At 46.0% G+C, this 19,279-nt stretch overlaps 1 long non-coding RNA gene across 1 annotated transcript in view; it reads left to right on the top strand.

Annotated features, from left to right (window-relative positions):
- Positions 1-9,619: 9,619 nt before the first annotated feature.
- LOC138581264 (uncharacterized) overlaps positions 9,620-19,279 on the top strand; it is a 31,622-nt gene continuing 21,962 nt past the window's right edge. Inside the window, exon 1 of the long non-coding RNA XR_011304487.1 lies at positions 9,620-9,683. This is a non-coding gene — a long non-coding RNA (uncharacterized lncRNA). The remainder of the gene's footprint in view (positions 9,684-19,279) is intronic.

Consider the following 19,279-nt stretch of genomic DNA (forward strand, 5'->3'; position numbering starts at 1 on the left):
TCGGTAAATCGCACCCAGGCCATGGAAACTGGAGGAGGGCCACCTTCACCCATTAGGAAACATGTGCAAGCATGATTGGTTCGGAATCGATTGAAGGCGTAGGTGAGGTGGAGTGTGGCGCCACGACATCTGCTGATGGAGGTGAGTGTCCAAAGTAAACACTGCTAAGCCAAATCTGATGAAAGTCAATGCCAATGTCTGTCCAAAGAGTCACGCCATGGTCGGCCACAGACACCACCTGTAAGGTAGGCCGGAGCAACTGAGACACATGCTGATGCCTGCTGCAAGGCCATATCGTACATGACACATACCACACAAAGTAGGAAATTCCACGAGGCACATAGTGTGCATGTCCAAAATAGTGAGCATGTCAGACAGCACTGTTCCTGGGCAACATGAGTGACTCTGACATATGGCTGCAGTTAACACCCATGTATGAATTGACTGACGTGCCCTTCCCAACACAAATGCCTATTACCCACAATTATGTGGATGAGAAATTGTCCCAATGTATGTATGATGCCTATGCAAACATCACTCATGCCGTCCTTCTCACAGGCAGTGAGCATGACAGCGAAGAGCAGGACACCACCTCTGCTCAAGCCACACCCAGTAATAGGTCCCAGGAGGACAGCAACCGTCCATCAACTTCCAGGGGACAAGCCAGGGGGTGCCGTGTCCCAGCAAGCAAGCCACCACAGGGACACATAGCACCTGTTCCACCAATGCCCGTGGAGGGCACACCACCCCCTCACCCCCCATCCACTGTTCTGCCTGGAGACACCTGTCAGGCACCCCATTCGGAGGAGTCCAGTGTGGCTGGGGAGGTGGCAGCCATGGTACCCCTCACAGTGGAAGACAGTCAGGATGACATCTGGGGCACCATTGAGAATGACACAATGCATGTTGTCCATACCCCAACCCAAATTGCATCCCCCCAGGTATCTACGAGCGATACCGTGACCACCAACACCCTGGAGCAGTTTGGCCATGACCACACCCACGGACCAATCAGTCCAGTGTTCAGTGTTGGGGAGGATGAGCAGGCTGGGCATGCTAGCCAGATTCCAAGCACAGCCACAGGTGCAGCTGCAGGACCACAGCGGGCTGACCTGCTCACTGCACTCATCCGAGGATTCGTACAGGACAACCGTCAGACCAGGGAGGAGTGGCGCACAGAGTTGTCAGCACTGGACCGGTCCTTTACGGACAACACCAACCGCCTCTGCGAGGAGGTCTCGCCCCTCCGACAGGTGCTAGGGCGCATCGCTGATGCCTTGGAGGCAGGTCGTCCCTCCCCACCACCTCAGCAGGAGGCCACACCATCCTCCAGCAGTTCAACCCAAACCAGCCCGCTCCGCCGGTCGTCCATGCACTGCACCAAGGGGACTTGCCACCCCCTGGCTCTGGGAGTGCCGAGTGAATGTTATGGCAGCCTCATGTAGGCTTCGTGGACTCAATGGGACTTGTGTGGGGGAGTTGTGGGGGGAGGTGGAGTGGGGTGAGGGTGTGTGGGGGAGTTGTGGGGGGAGGGGGAGGGAGGTGAGGGTGTGTGGGGGAGTTGTGGGGGGAGGTGGAGGGTTCTGACACTTACATTAATATTGTTACATTCAATACACCCGTTCTGTGAAAAAGAAGACCTGAGTGGACATTCATCATTGTGCATGTGTCATTTAATCATTCACAGTGCATAGTGTACAGGTACCCCCACACCCAGTGCCCTATGTCCAAACATTATGTCACCCTCTGCTGACATGTGTGTCAGAAATATTGTGCAATCACTGACTGCCGCACAGCACGTCCCTCCTGTGCATCTGCACTGTGATGAGGTCCTGCCACATCTTCCTCCGACCCTTCATCATTATCAGGTGGTAGCAGTTCCATGTCAGCGGGCAGGGGCACGTTCTGGCGGATGCACATATTGTGCAGCATTACACATGCCATGGGGATCTTGGCCCCCTTTTCATGCCTGTAGATGAGTGCCCCACCAGACCGGCTGAGGCAGCAAAATCGTGCCTTCAACAGGCCAAAGGTCTGCTCGATGACCACACGTTTAGGGGTATGGGAACGATTGTAGTCCTCCTCGTGCCTGTTCTGTGGTTTTCAGACAGGAGTGAGGAGCCACAGCTTCAAGGGATAGCCACTATCCCTGTATGAGAGAAAAATGAAGGTAAATGTCAGGGGAATCATGATGGACAGCTGTACTAGTCACACATGCCTGCAGGTTATGGTTGCCTATATGCACATGTCCCTGGATGCATTGCCGCCATTTACTGTCCCTCCATGTGTCCTGTGCCATGGTCTAATGGTGTCGGTTTCATCTTCAAGATGATGGTGTGCACTGACGTCTAGTTGCACATGCATGGTGTATGCATACAGCTGTGTAAGTGTCAAAATAGTGAGGTGTTGTGTCCTGTGAGATTTGGCAATAGTCAGTGCAATATTGGGCAATCAGCATTGGCATTCCCATGGTGAAATGCAGCACTCCTGTGATTGTGCAAGCCCTGTGCCGGACTGTGGATTCCCCTGTAGGCTCAGTATGATGCACTCCCAGGGATGCTTGTCCTGCGTGGTGATATGCTGGAGACATCAACATGGTGCGTATGCACTGCATGGTGCAGGATGGCGTTACAGAGGGTGAGGGTCGCTGATGGGTGGTTCACGTGTCGTGGGATGTGTGGAGGTTTCCTGTTAGTTATGTTGTGATAGGTGTGGACCTTACCTCATTCATATTGGATTTGTGTGTCTTGTACGGTATGTGCTGGTTTGGGGCACAATGTTTGGTGATGTGCACATCATGCAGTCTTATCAACATCAGCAGCATGGTGGTTTGTGCATCTCACCCCCCTTTTCAATGCCATGTGCCAGTCGTGCTACTTACCAAGCAGCCAGGCACGTTGTCCAGCATGTCGCTCCATGAACGGTGCTAGCGTGGAGTTCCGCAGGACCAAAGAGTCATAAGTAGATCCAGGATATCGGGCACAACAATGTGTGACGATCTTGCTAGCGTCGCATACCATCTGCACATTGATGGAGTGGTATTGCTTGCGGTTGTGGTACACCACCTCCATTGCATGCGGGACCACCAACTCCACATGGATGCAGTCGAGGGCACCTACACAATTTGGCATGCCTGCCAGTGCATGGAAGGCAACTTTTGTATCAAATATCTCCTGGGGAGTCGGTGGTAGGGATATGTAGTCCCTTGTGTGCTTGAGGAGGGCATCCAGCACTTGGTTCAGGATCCAGGAAAATAAGGGTTGTGATGTGCCATGCATGTGCCCCACTGTGTGCTGGTAGGTGCCTGTGACAAGGAAGTGGAGCACAGACAATACCTTCAGTAGAGGGGGGATGGCGGTGCGTATTTCAATGAGGCTCACTATGTCGTCGTGTATCAGTTCCACTATGGTGGTGATGGTGTCCCGGTCCAGACGGTACAGGGTGTGGATCTGCTCAGGGGTTAGGTTGAAGGGAGTCGCTCTGATGCGAGGGATTGGGGGCTGCCGTCGTGGTAACGGTGGCTGCACTGGTGGGGCATGCTGGGCCTGTCTCACCCTCCTTCACCTCCTGCGTCTCCTCTGTGGTGACGGCTGTTGTTGTTGATGTTGAAGCAATGCAAGCAGGTCCTCCAGCTCCAGTAATGCTACTACTATTGGAATCATCTTGGTGTTGGAGGGGTGTGGTGTGTGGGTATGCTCCTTCTGTACTAGGCCTGACTCCATTGCCTCCACCTGTGCTGATTGTGTGCACCTGTGGCAGTTGGAAACACTGCTCAGGACTCTTTACGGCAGGTCTGCGATGCCGGTATTTACGGCATGCCGGTAGGCACTTTTTCCGCCTTCATGAGGCCGTTATTTGCATGTCCGCCTCACACTTGTGATCTACTCCAGTTTACGGCATGCCGCTAATGCCAGCATGGTGGGTCGCGTGCATCGGCCCAGCCCGCTATTAACGGCATCGTACTTTACGGTGCCGTTAATAACTGTCTGGTTGGTCAGAATAGCAGTAAGCGATGCTGGTAATCCTTTACCGGGATTGTTTTTCCCTTACCTCCAAACTCTGAATGAGGCCCATTATATTTGAGATGCCGGAAAACAACACTGACACATTTCAAGGTGTTATTGACTCCCTGAACACCTATTTTGCGCCATTGAGAAACGGAGATTATGAAAGACATACTTTCCATACCACCACCCAGGAGAAGGGCGAACACATGGATAACTTTGTGATGAGATTGAGAAAACAAGCAAAATATTGTGATTTTGACCGATACTCAACAGAAAAAGCACTCAAGTCACAGGCAATAGTAGGGTGTGAGTCTCCTGAGTTCCGAAGGAAATTGCTCCAGAAAAGCAGATTGTTGGGTGACATTTTACAGCTAGCGAGAGCAGACTGAGTGCTATCCTTGCAAACAGAGTCACTGAGTAACATTAAGATTACACAATCCACAGCATCAGCAACAGTGTGCCCCATCCGCACACCAGGAGAGACAGTGGAACAGAAAAAGTTCTACGGATGCGGATATAAATTCCCACACATCGGTCCATGCCCGGCAATAGGTCATCACTACGACAAATGCAAAGGCGAGAACCATTTTCAATCCGTCTGCAAAAACATTAAATTCTTCGAACCGCAGAAACCAGCAGACATTTCAGGAGACAAGATGGCCATCGATCAAGGCGGGAAAGCCCATGACCCAACATGCAGCGGTCTCCCACCACCAGCAGGCACAGTTCCCACAGTGATTCACATGAGTCAACACAGAGGGGCAGATGGTGGGAAGAGCAAAGAGATCACTCTAGTCGCTAAAGGAGCAGGCAAGACTCGGGAAGACGGCCCTTACGACAGAAGGTGCGATACTTGGAAGAATCCCCACAACGCCGACGAGATTCCCACTCCTCATCTTCCAGGGGAGTTCGCAAGAGAGGATATGTCCATGCCATCGGCAACAGCATTTGCTGCCAGATACCAGTCTGACGTTATTGCTGACCGTGAATTTCTAATCGACACCAGAGCCACAGTAAACGTGATCAATGGGTACACATATGAGTCCCTAGCCAAAAAGAAAGAATTAAGCAAATCAGACACTCATATTTACCCATATGGGTCTAACAAACCCCTTAACTACTGAGGCATTTCACTACCACATGTCAATACAAGGACAAAAGTCTAAAGGTCAAGATATACGTCATAAAAGGAGGAAGTACCAGGGGGAAGCATACCTGGCTTCCCGTAAGCCATTCAGATGGGTCTCATACATATAATGTACCAGATTATGTCTTCATATACAACCAGCCCAAAGGAAATTATCCTGAAAATGTTCCCAATGCTATTTAAAGGTCTGGGAAGCTCAAAGACAAGCAGATCAAATTACACATAAATACACAGATACAACTGACCACACAACACTACAGGGGCAGTCCCCTCAACATCCAGAAATCAATTAAAGATGAATTACAATCCCTGTTAGACCAAGACATAATTGAACCCGCGTCTGGACCCACACCGTGTTTGTCCCCCATTATGCCTGTGCCCAAAAAGGAGAGCAACACTAGCATCCGTATCAGTGTAGACATGAGGGCCCTCAATGTCACAATAGAAAGGGAACATCATGTTGCGCCCAGGATGACGGACATGATGCATCTACTACATGGGGCAAAGGTATTCTCAAAATTGGACTTAAATAAGAGCTACCATCAGCTCAAACTGCAGCCAGCCTCCAGATACATAACCACATTCTCAACACATCTGGGACTGTTCAGGTATAAAAGGGTCAGCTTCGGAGTGTCCTCAGCGGCCAACATATTCCAAAATAAAATTAATCGGGCGGGTCATCAAGCATATCCCAAATTGCTTGAATTATAGCGATGACATTCTAATCTTCGCCACCGTGCAAGAAATACATGATGACACACTAAGGAGAGTGTGCATGGCCCTTGAGGATGCTCACCTCACGCTCAACCCTGACAAATGTGAGCTCAGCAAATCAACTCTAAAAATGTTCGGACATATATTCTCAAGCAACGGGTTACAACCGGATCCGGAAAAGGTGCAGGCTCCAGTGGAGGCACCCACACCCACCTCAGTGTCCGCAATACGATCATTCTTAGGAATGGTGAGTTATTATATGTGGTACATTCAAGACTTCACATCAGTGAGTACGCCCCTCCGACTACTCACAGGGAAACATCAGGAATTCTACTGGTGCAACGACTGTGAAGTCCAGGAGACCAAGAAGCACATCACGTCAGCATCCTGCATGGTGTACTATGACCCAGACCTCAACACAGAATTGACTGCTGATGCCAGCCCTGTCAGGTTAGGGGCGATACTAGCACAATCAAGGACCGGAGCGTTGCCCGACTCCATGAGGTGCATCGTAGCATACGCAAGCTGCAGCCTTTCAGCAGCCGAATGTGCGTATCTGCAAAAAGAAGCAAAGCTTAGCAGTTGTGTGGGCATGTGAACACTACCAACTATTCCTATATGGACGTCCGTTCACCATCATCACTGACCACCAGGCCCTCACCACAATATACGGCAAGCCAACAGCCAAGATGCCAAAACGCATCGCCAGGTGGCGCTTCAGGTTGCATGAATGTTCCTTCAAAATCATACACAAGCCGGGGAAGGACAACAACAAAGCGGATTTCCTGTCCAGGTACCTGCTTCCAGCTCACGATGAGCGCCAGTCCATCAAGGCAAACCAATACATACACTATCTAATAAATAGTGCACTCCCCAAGTCCATCACAAGTGGTCAAGTGCTGGAGGCTCTGAAAGAAGATCAACTACATCAAAAAATCAGTGGCACGTCCAAACAGATCAGAAACATCCCCTGTCGCTGACCGATGAAAGGCATTTCCACACTTTCAAACTCATCCGACACACGCTGTCCATGTCTCCAGAAGGACGTTGCTGAAAGAAAACAGAGTTGTCATCCCTGCAAGCCTGCAAGAGCAAATGCTTGCACTAGCACATTCGGGACAACGGGAAATTGTATCGACAAAACGACAACTTAGGACCAAAGTGTGGTTTCCCCAGATGGACGAGAAAGTAGAACAGCTGCTTGTCAAGTGCATCGCGTGCAAGGCAGTCGCCCCACACACTTTTCCAGAGCCTCTTAAAATGTCATTGATGGCGCTGCAGGAATGGGAAGAGTTTGCCATTGAGATGTTCAGCCCGCTGGCCAGTGGTAAGTACGTGCTGGTGATCATCGACGAAATGTCCAGGTTTCCGGAGGTGCACCTCATCCACTCCACCAGTGCCCAAGCAGTAATACCGGCTCTAGACAAGACTTTTGCAGACTACAGGATTCCGTCCTTAATAAAAATCAGACAATCGCCGACCATTCATCGGACATGATTTCGCCATGTTCGCAGAGCATCTTGGTTTTCAACATCGCAGGATTACGCCACTGTGGCCACAGGACAGTGGAACAGTGGAGAGATTTATGGGAAATCTAAAACATGCTTTCAAGTCTGCTCAATTACCAATAGATTGTTCATGCAGGCAATATGTACTTTGTTAAGGGACTACAGGAATACTCCACACAGCTCTACAGGAGAGTGTCCCTCGTCACTAAGGTTTGGACGAGTGATAGAAACCACACTGCAGCACAATCCAAAGGCCTCACTCCCCAGTACGTATGTCGCCACTGTAAGAGCAAAGGGCAAGGAGAGCAAATCAAAGATGAAGGAATATGCTGATGTAAAGAGAAAGGCAAAATGCTGTCACATCCAGATAGGAGACCAAGCGCTGGTAAGGCAGACCCAAGACGGTACAGACGTGCCTGCGTTTAAACCCGAGCCCCTGACCGTGACACACATACAAGGGTCCATGGTAACGGCAGCCAGCCCTCAGGGCACCATCACAAGGAACTCATCTTTCTTCGAAACTTTCTAAATTGACAGAGCTCAGGAAAGCAACTACCTCATCAGGGAAGAAGGCTCTTCTGACTTAGACTCTGATTATAGAAAAGAGGACAGGGACGCTGATGATAGCACCAGTGACTGCACTGTAAATAACATTCCACCCACACGCAGCCCTTTGTGAAGAGTGGTACGCAAACCCTCAAGGTGGCTAGAAGAAATGAACTAACAAACTCCAGTTTTCGTGTTAAGCAAGGGAGAGATGTAATTTCCTAACTCCATTGATAATAAAAGGAGCCGTGTCTCCTTTCTGGTGTCATGCTTGTGGGCTGAAACTCACGTGTTGATGTAGGCAGGGTTTCCGTCTACGCGCCAGTTCGCGCCTAATTAGTAAACAGATTAGAAGTCACATCATCTGGCTCTGTGTCTTCATTTATCCTCTTGTCACATTATTCGCTCCGATTTGAAGGTACAACAGAGGGCCCTGCCAACCATTCATGGCAATGGAACATTTTTACATTTTGTAGAAGGCACTTCACAGCAAAAGAAATAGTTTCTATGTCTAGCACATGCTGTGAAGTATTTTTTATGGAAGTAAAAACGTGGGTAGTTGTCTTCAGGGGCTTGGCAGGACCCCACTGTGCAGCGTTGCATGTTTTTTTTCCTAAGCCATTTCACCCAATTCTTGTTAGTTATAGAATTTCTGTACAGCTTCCTCGAGACTAATCGGGCTCCTGAAAAGCTTCCAAATCTCATCATGAGTGTGTGGTGGGATTTCCGAGTCCCATGGGCTTGAAAATATTTGAGGTTTTTTGAATTTCCAGAAGTCCCTCACAATTCTATTTGGGATGAGGGGCTTATTTACAGCCCCAGAAATGTGTTCGTCAGTCTCTATGGGCAATGGGGATTTTTTATTTTTGCCACTGTTTTTTTTTACTTTCTGTCATTCGATTTCTGTTGCCATTGAGGGGTCATCAACCCAGATGTACAGGTCTGCTACAGGGAGTATTATTTAAAACAATGAAAGCAGGTGCTGGAAGAGCTGCGTTTTTTCAGAAGAGTGCCCTTTATTTGAAGGACAGTAGACCACCAACACCAGCAGTAGACACATTTTGATCACAATGTATTAAAATAATTTGCAAATGTTCCACGATAGCCCATTCGTAATACTAAGATAAGCCTCCTGCAAGAAAAGTAGCAAAATGTGTCATTTGCACAGGTCTAACAAATTATGTAATGATGCCACTGGTCCATACGGTGGTCAGTCAAAATCTCGAAAACCAAATATCGAAAAAAAAAATCTCGAATACAAAAGGCCGAAAAAAAAAATATCGAATTTTTTATTTATTTATTTATATATGTTTTTGGGGTCAGGTAAGTAAAAAAAAGGGGTAAAATTAAAAAAAAATGAAAAAAGGGGGGTTGGGGGAACCCCCCCATTTTGGAAAAAAACACATTGAAAAAAAAATTCGATATTTTTTTTTCGGCCTTTTGTATTCGAGATTTTTTTTTCGAGATTTTGTTTTCGAGATTTTGACTATAAACCGGTCCATACATATGATGTCTTTAAGATTTCACTCAAAATTGCCTTATACACTGAGCATTTTGGACATATAGTACGATTGCGTGGTTCATGTCCTTTAATATGCACATCATATATGGTTGACTGAGAGTGTGTGTTTTAGACTGAATCTTGGTTTAAACATGATGTATTTTATGGTCTCTAAACTCGCTGTTCTTTTTCTCACAATTAAGTTTTGAACCTCGTGGGTTCCAGATAATGACATAATGGTCATTTCCCAGCAAGTGACGGTAAAGGCTGCTTCTTATTTCAGACATGTGTGTTTCCTATAAGGAACATTTAATAAATAATGTCCCAGAATTCTATTCCAGGTTAAGCTGTTATCAACAACACGAGTAAGATTAATATAACTGCAACACAGAGGTTTGGGATTAAATATACACATTTATTAGGGATGGTTATACAAATTGTACATTTTTTAGATAAATAAAGAACTTAACTATAGGGGTATCTTCCCCTTGAGGATCAAAACGAAGAACAGTCTAAAGGTTTCCAAATCTTGGTTCTGTGTCCCTTCCCTGATATGATATGATATAATATGGCATTTGTAACGCGCCTATACACGAGTGTTTCCTGATGCATTTACTCACTCTTCAGTCTTGGGAGTTTAAGTCCCTCCCCCAAATTCTTTCTCAACTATTCCTTTTGATGTCTCAGTTTCTGTCTTTTGCAACCTCGACTACTGGGGAAGACAACGCTCCTGTGCCTCAGCGTCCCACATGTGCTCGGCCAGAATAATGGCAGAAGTCAGGGTTGGTTGCAAATGAATTAGTCTAAAAACCTGCATATGATGGCTGGTCTTCTAAGCTGTTCTGAAGTCATGGTTCATTGGTTCCTTCCCTTTCCATGGCTCACAGTCCTATCTCTAGTCCACAACACTCCCTCCTTATCAACTTCCTTGACAGGTTTTAAGAGTCTCATACCTTAAGGATTCTCTCTTTCAGCTCCTATTCTCTTCTCTTCACTGCATCTCTTCATCATTTCCTCCTGTAACTCCTATGCTGCTTCATCTCCGGTTTGTACTTCCACCCCTCCTTAACTGTAATCGTTCAGGGCGATAAAATGCCTGCTCCTTTTCCTCAACTCCTCCAGTCTCCTCTTCATATATCGTCTCCTCTAGCTCCCCCACCCTCTTCTCTTCATCTTTTTTTGTCAGGTGTACAGAGCATCCTAGGTAGGGTTGGGGGCTGCTATGCTGATACAAAAGGGCAAGCAGGAGGGTAAGCAATAAGGAAGAGGAGACAAGTTAAATAAAAACAATGGAACAGGCAGAAAAGACAGATTGCGATGATGAAGAAGGGATGGGGACCATTTACTGGACAAACAATAACAGGTCGAACTTGAGACTACCCAGAAAAATAAGGGAAGCTCAATGCCTCTGTACAAGTTATTCTTACAGGCATCACACAATGCGAGCCCATTGAAGGGAGCAGTAAAATAGGGCAGTAACAATAACTTCAGTATTTGGACCATAAGGCACAAACAAGGAGTGTACTTACACGAGACAAGCCTGTGTGGGTCCTGACGAAAAACATGCAATGGATGACTTCTGTGGGAACAGAAAGCCACTCAATGTTACATGAAATACACTGTAGACTACGGATAGGAAAAGACAAAGGAAAGGGCAGAGATTGGATCCTAGGGTAAAGGAGAAAATATCTGTACAAATGCATAAAACACTTACCAGAAACTAAGATTCCCAAAAGGAAAGCAAACATTAAGAACAGGAAAGCAGGAACTAGGAATGCAGAAAACTGTAGCAAGGAACCAGTACAAGCTGAAAGAGGCAAGGAACCGGTACAAGGTAACAGGGACAATATACTGCTACAAGGTTACACAATCTTGGTAACTAATGCAGGCTTGAAAACTCAACTGGAAACACACAAACCATGCAAGGCTGTGGAACTACTAAGAGAAAAGTACAAACAGAAGCAAGTGAAAGAGAGTCTGCCTAAGTGGGCTAAAGCTTGAGACTAAATGGACATGAAATCTGCAGAGACATAAGCAGGGGCAGGGAGATGCAGGGATCCAGCACAAGAAACAGGAGTAAATGGCTGCAGGGACATAGCACAATGGGGAGAAGAAAACACACTGGCAGCAGACAGAGAGGGGAGGACTGAGCCAGCAGGGAGCAAGGCAACACAGGAGGAGGGATCAATCATAGGCAAGGCATATGGCAGAGTGGTCAGCAAAGCACAGAGAGATTCTAAATGGGTTTCCTCTACATGAAGAGCTGAGTGCAGCGCACAAACAGGGAGCTTAAGGGTGGGCAGCTTACAAGCAGTGCTAGCAAGGAGGAAAGTTAGGGTGGGGCTGTATGATTGGGCTGCACACAAGCAGACTCAGTTATGGTTAATGGAAATTCCTTGCATGGACTTTTGGAGAGGATACAGTGCTGACAAATTCCAGACTTGTTTGTAGAGAAACAAAAGCACAGTAATCGTGGTGGAGCTTTGAGTGTTGCAGTCCATTGAAATGTTCCTGTCTCCTACCAATCACAATAAGACCAGTGTGCATCCATGAGTCCATACGATTTTCTGGAAAGGGCTTTTCAGATATCTTGTAGGTGCTTTATTGGAAGGGTAGTCCATGTTTCTGGAAATACAGGTTTATTCAAGGAAAGATTAAATAGTGATTCAGGATCATCTCTGGTGACAGGTGACAATGCCTCGCGGGTCTGCAGACAGCACCACCAAGAAGCAGAGAAGTGACACTTTTGTCTTCAGGCCCCTTCTTGGTATCCTCCTCAGTGCTCTTTACTTCCTTCCCCTGATGTCAGTTCCAGTCCTCTCTTTAAGTTACCCCTCCATTGGATGTGTCCTCTTTTCCCCGCTTAGATCTTTCTCTTTCTGGATCTGTTCTATTGCTTCTGTTTACTACCTCCTTCTTATTCTCCACCTCAGTCATCATGTCCCACCTTCAAACTACCTCTCTCCAGCCTCTGTCCTCCTACTACACCTCCTCTCGCGCTCATACTCTCAGATTAGATGAATTTATCTGGTTCTCTACCGACTCCCTGTCTCATCGCTGGATCCACAGATAAGTGTTGCAATCCTTTAATAAGGCCTGCTGCCATCTGCGATCCTCATTTTGCACCTACCAAGAGTGAGACTGCTCTGCCGAAGTTCAGAAGTTTAGGTATGCATACGGCGGCTCTATGGTTTGAAACTAACATGAATTCTTATGTAATGTGGTGACCCACATCTGCAGCATTATTGCAGGTGAAATGCTTTCCGACAAATCATCAGGTCATTTTTTATTTCTTGCGCTCTTGTGGCAGTCATTTCTCCATAATTTCAACACACTAAACCTTCATCCGTTTGTGGCCCTGGTAAAATATGCTCAATGTTTTGCACTACGAACTAGCATGTCTCATGGGAGATGGAAGTTCCATCATACCCCAGAGAAGCAGAAATGGGTTCCACTAAAATGGGTATTGAGGAGACTAGCCACCTCCTGCCCATAGAATCGCCCCATAATAAGGCCAGCAAAACAGTGGCATTCTGAGTGATTTTGCTGGAGTCTTTGCCGCTTTGTAACAACAATGTCACATCACTGGCGGAAACTAGGCAAAGCCCTTGATGTGAAAGAGGTATGCCCTCGTGAAAACATACCCTTACTAACCTGCCCTATTCCAGGTGGATCTATGTGATATAGTCGTGGTGGAAAAGAATACAGCACAAATGTGCGACGTGTAAAACTTTGAATAACGAGAATTTCGAATCCTGCTTTCCCCCTATGCGTGACCCCCTGCTCCCTAGATACCTTGCTTGTTGTCACTTACCTTCTCTCCCGTCCCATCCTCCTATCGCGCCATGACCCCTAAAATGGGTAGTGACTGCCGCCGCAGGGTCCTTTTCTTTTTTTAAAAACGTTATTTTTCCTCAGTGCACTCTTTCCCTATTAAGCGGGGGACAACCCTGCAGCCCCCGAATCTCGTTATAATGAACATAGGGAGCAAGGGACACCCCCATACCCCTGGTTCGAAAGTAACCTAGCAGTTCGGGATGTACTGCCCCTTTTAGGGTGGGGCAAAGCCACCTGATTTGCATATGGTCTTTCCCCTTCTGTAATGGCTTGGCAGGCGAAGAACAATAGTCTGGAGGGTTGTCAGAGCAATGCCAGTGGTTAAGATTCATCCTAAACCTTCCGGCCATCACCTCTTTGTTTTTACTCGATATAATGTGATTCTGTATTTTTTTTCATGCCAAATGCACATTTTATGGCATTTTGCTTTCGAAATGTTCAAACAATTCGTTCCAGGTGCTGTGTGCTAATTCCTCCACCAACAGAGTTTCCCCACCAGAGAACTTTGCAATCTGTGACTGTAGGCATACTGTTCTGCCCAACAACACCTCCCACTTGTGCATATAACTAATTCACGCAACACGATGAACACTGTTTGTTGCTTGAAACGCATTATCACACATTTCTGTTCATTTGACATCCCCAGATCACACAAGGTGAGAAAAATACAATGAAAACAAGTTTTCCTTGATTATTTATAATTTTCTTGGCAGGGATTGTCTCCAAGTAACATGTGAACTGTGGATGCTCTTTGCCCAATGGAGTCCAGAACATGTGAATTTTGTTTCAAATTGGGAGAGAATTTTAAGTGTGATAGTGGTGGTGAATCTTTTCATGGCCACTTTTCTCCGGTGAAGTCGGTGCAACTAATTTGCATTTGGACCAAATATTTCCTGACGAGACAGACCTTGGGACACTGAGTCCCCTACCAATGATCCTGTATGTTTGTTTCTATGTCATTTAATCAACACCGTTTTTAAGACGGTGTTTTGCCAGAAAAACTTTTTGAAATGTTTTTAAAATTATTTTTGGGGGGTTCCCCCACCGTCCCCCAATCATTTACTGATGAAAGGACGCTATACCTTGTGTTTCTACCCTTCCAGGTACAATTCCTCCAAATAATTGGAACACTGTGGATTGTGGTTTTATATTTGCATGACATTGGTGTCTCCACAATGTCCATGTCCTCCAGAGCACGTAGATCCAGTTTTAATTTGGTATTCCTTATAGTCGCTCAGATCACCTGGGATGTGAAAATAAGGGGGGGCTTGTCTGTGGATAAGTAGCCTGTCAGAGGGGTGAGTTTTAACATTGTCCATTCACTTTCTACCCATCTAGGGATGAGCAAGTGAGAGGAGTGTATTTATAACCATCTGAGCAGGAATTGTCTCAAATATTGTGTAGGCGGTAGATGCTCTATGGATCGCTTTATAAAGGCATAGTGAAATAACCTGAAGTCCATCCTTTCCAATCCTTCTCTGTCCTTAGATATTCTTAACTTTGGCTTTGGAGATATGAGCCCTTTTCCCTCCTGCACAAAATGTGTTAGTAGCGAGTCGGTCCAAGAAAAGAAAAGGTTTGGGTGCTCATATCTCCAGCAAGATGAACATTTTCAAGCCAACTTTAGAAGGAATGATTTTACAAGCATTTGTATTAGTGACCTGTACTGCATCATTGGCAAAATAACCCCTAATAACAATCAAGCCACCCACATCATTTCTAGGATTTCCTAGCATTTCTGGGTCGAATATCAGGCTGAGGGCAAACCATTTGGAGTTTCCTCTGTTCAGGAGATCCCAAGATGTTTAGAACAACCTTCTATAATGTTTAATATCGACAAATAGATCTAGACAAGGAATTCATATAGAGCATGATGTCATTGGTGCATGTAGAGTATTTGATTTCTTCTCCTTCATTAGAATTCCTCTTTTTTTCCAAGAAACTATTAGAAGAGGCTCAAGAACAATGAGAACAAGCATCAGCCAAATTTGATACTGCCCCCATGCACACATCTACAAGGAAAAGGTTTGAGGAAGGAGACCTTGGGCAGTATTCATCCCGACAGGCACTCTAGAGAGTGTTTCTGTCATTCTGACAACTGTGTCAATAAATCCTCATTGTCAAGTCACCCTTTCAAATGACCTATCAGATTGACCTGCTTAAAGTCCCTGAGCAGGATCTGATGCTGTGGCCTCAGATCAGATCTTGTTGTTAGGGTTGCCAGAAGTGTCATGTCTCTGAAGATAGCCATCTGGCCCAACCCAACTAATCCTCCAACTAAGAGGCCAACTTATGGAAGGACTACTCTGACACGGAAGGCCTATAAGGCCACCACCGTGAAATCTCATTGCTGCAAGTCAAGGGCAAAGCAGAATTAGGTACTTAATACACAACTTGAAACTCCATCAATACCCCAAAATGCACCCTTAATACCTGGTGACTGTATCCCCTAGTAGAAGAAGTCTGGAGAAGGTTGAGTACAGAGGATAATGTCCCTAGATCATAAAACTGCCCAGTGGCACGAGGAAGAGACAAAAAAGAAGAATCCAGAGAGGCCATACCCAGATGACACAAGGGTTCAAACTACTACACAAGGAAACAATTCATGGGTAGCCAAGTTCGATTTCCAGAATCCAATAAACAGAAGTAAGGAGAATGTAAAGATCAGGTCAAATGCTAGTAGTGGAACCCACATCTTTAGGTAAAAGAGTGTGATGCTTGCCAGCGAGTGCAGAGATATCTGTTGTTCCCTGCTTTGGTCCTGCATGAATGCTTGCCTGAGAGAATGCCTGATGGAATGTTATGCATATGGAATGTTGTGTTGTGAGTGCCCCTGTAAGCTCCATGAAGGTCAGTTGAAGAAAAGCAGCCCCTGAGAGAGGAGGCCAGTGGATGTCTCCTGTCTACCTTCCTACTTACTTACCCTTGGACTTACCTGATGTATATACCTTGTCATTGGAACGTAATAAAGAAGTTCACTTCCTTCCCTTACCTGAATATCAGACCATTTAATTTCACCCCGCAACACTGGTGATGAGCTGACTTGAGGGAAGGGCCAGGAACGTACAGTTGTCCAGAGTAAGCAGTGCCTGAAGGAATAAAAGAAGCAGTGAGACAAGGGCAGGGGTCATTCACCGGCCCACCGACCCCCAAAGGTGAGCTGAACCCTGTCGCATAGCCCAACAGTAGTTGCATGGCAGGAAGGAGGAAGCTGGGGGCGGGTGTTAACTGTAGTAGCAGTTGGAGTACCAGTTGGGCCACCTTACAGTCTCTGGCCCCTGAAGCAACACTTCCCAGTGGGGCTACCTTGCAGTTCTGGCAACTGGAGCAGCACATCCCAGTGAGGCTGCCTTACAGTTATTTGGCCACTGGAGCAGCATTTCCCAGCAGGGCCACCTTACAGTTAACTGGACACTGGAGCAGCATTTCCCAGTGGGGCCACCGTACAGACAGATTGTAGCCACTTTAAGCGTCTTGGCCACTGAAATAGAAGTGAACAACAGCTTTAAGTATTGTGGTCACTGGAAAAGGAGTTACAAAGATTTGTAGAAGTTCCCAGCAGGGCACCGTGAAGAATTGGTCAGTGGTTCACAGCGGGCCACCTTACAGATTTTGGCCACTGGAGCAGATTTTCCAGCTGGGCCACCTTGCAGTTTCTGGCCACTGGAGTTAACATGTGGTAGTAGCTGTTGTAGCAGCATTTCCCAGTGTTGCCACTTTGAAATTATTTTTGGCCACTGGAGCAGCACACCTGATCACTGGCACAGATGCAGCATGGGATAGATTAAGTAGTTAGAGGATCAGGCACCAGAGGGGCCACCTTACAGCACCATGGCCTTATCAAGTATGCTGTTCAGGAGGTGGGCATAGACAATGGTGAGACAGTGAGCGCTCACAGTCATCAAACGAAAAGGTACTGTTGCAAGCGTTCCGATCTGTGCCCTGCATGCTGCTCGGCATCAGAGGAGGCATCTGCTCATTGGAGGGAGACTTGGAGATATTTCAGATGTTGTGGTGCTACCCTTGAGAAGCCTGAACTTAGTGAAGAAGTTCACTTCCCTTACCTGAGTATCAGACCATTTAATTTCACTGTGCAACAATATCCTAGGAGAAATCAACAGCAAACAGAATGTGTGTTGGAGTGGACTAGGAGGAAACAACAGTGAAGAATAGTACAGAAGGAGGACTGAGGCAGGCCTGAGGGTGAATAGGAGAAAGAGAAAAATTCCAACAAGACCAAGAGAGCAGCCTAAGGAAGTCCAATACATATTTGATTGAAAGAGCGGAAGCCCACTAGCGCTAACAGACAAGCCAGACTTGCAACAGTCTGTAGGTGGCGGAATCAGACATAACTGAGAGCAGAGGCAACAAACAAGTTGGTGATACAGAGCAAATGCAGGAGATGAAGGCCAGGTCCAGGACATAACAGTACAAAAGAGAAGTAATCGGTACATGAAACATGAACAACTGAGGACTAACCTGTGTTTTTGAGTGCCTTCTTTTGATCAGTACATAATAAATGGGTGATACCCATAGTCCATGCCAAGCATCCTACAGGGAAACACAATTATGCATTTTTCCAAGAATCATAGGCCGTATAGTTCTTTCCCGGAGCCTCCACAGAAGCTACCACAAGCGGGCTAAAGGCCCCAGGTCCATTGTTGTCTTCCGGTCTTCCCATTAGGAAACGTGCTTGATCAGGATGGTGTGTAGACTACAACCATCACAGCAAGTCAATTAGCTAAAAGTCAAGCATACATTTTGCAGTAGTGATTAATTGGTTGCAGTGGCCATAAATGTGTCACACAGTTGTGATATTTCAATAGATTATGGATAGCTAAAATAGGAGTCTCTTTAAATGATCTTTCAACAATAACTGTGAAACAAAATGGTTAATTTCTTCTTTTAATACAAGGCTACTTGTTGAACATGAACTTTAAACCTATTGTTCAGAATGCACCTGATTTACAGCCTTTTCCAGTTTGCACAGAGTGGACATTTATCTAGTTTTAAACACTTCTAATTAAGTTGGTGGCTCCAATGTTGTTCTGGACTTGATAGACAGCTTGGAGAGTTTTAAGCAGACCAAATATTCAGCACGCTTCTCTCAATAAGACAGCTGATGTCATACTTTAAGGACACATAGAACTTCAGAAAATATTTAAGTGCTGCAGTAGTCAGTATCATCAGCTCGCATCATAAGTATGAAAAATAGGGATTTTTAACATGATCGTGTATCGCTTTTTCATATATTTTCGTCATTCTCTACATCTTATTTGAGTTCGCAGAATGCTTATTTTCATTCTCATTCATATGAGCATATTCAACCCTTTTACTTAATATTGTATTGTATTCATAACTTGTCTTTTTTTTTGCTCTCCAAGCATGTTTATGAACAGAAGACACTTTTTGTCTAACATTCTCAGACATTTGTCCAGCTTTTATATGTCCAGGTTCTACTTCCAGTTCTGATGTTCCATAGTTGAGATTAGAAACCTCAAAGAGCCGCTTCAAAGGCTTTCCAATTTCTTCTGAATGAGGTGTTACCTGGTTCCTTTTCTGCAAGGATGCACGTGAAAAAGTGGTCTGTTTTAGCACTGTATCATATTGGTGACAGACTCAGCATTCGTGTTCCTCCTCCGGCAGGAATTGTTTATCTTGGCAATAGTAAGCGGCATGTTGATCCGGGCATGATTTGCAATCTATCTACTTGACTATTGGCTCGGACATTTTGTCCAGTAATTTCAGGGAGCCTCGCAGGTAATTTCACCACTCTATATACATAAACTTCTATAAGCATGTAGGTGCATTGGGGACAGTGCATGGTCAGCACAACAATCTTGTCCATAAAACATGTCTTACCCGCTCTGCCTCTCCTCTGCTAAAACTCTGGGAGGCTCAAGGGAGATGTCACAGGTATGTTATCACCACATCTGTATTCTGAAACTGTTGAATGAGTATACATAATGTATGGTTTCAAACACTTTAATGTTAGTCTGAGTTGTGAAAAAGAAATGAG

This window comes from Ambystoma mexicanum, chromosome 3p (genome assembly GCF_040938575.1).
Source record: "Ambystoma mexicanum isolate Mex_15411 chromosome 3p, UKY_AmexF1_1, whole genome shotgun sequence".
NCBI lineage: Eukaryota > Metazoa > Chordata > Amphibia > Caudata > Ambystomatidae > Ambystoma > Ambystoma mexicanum.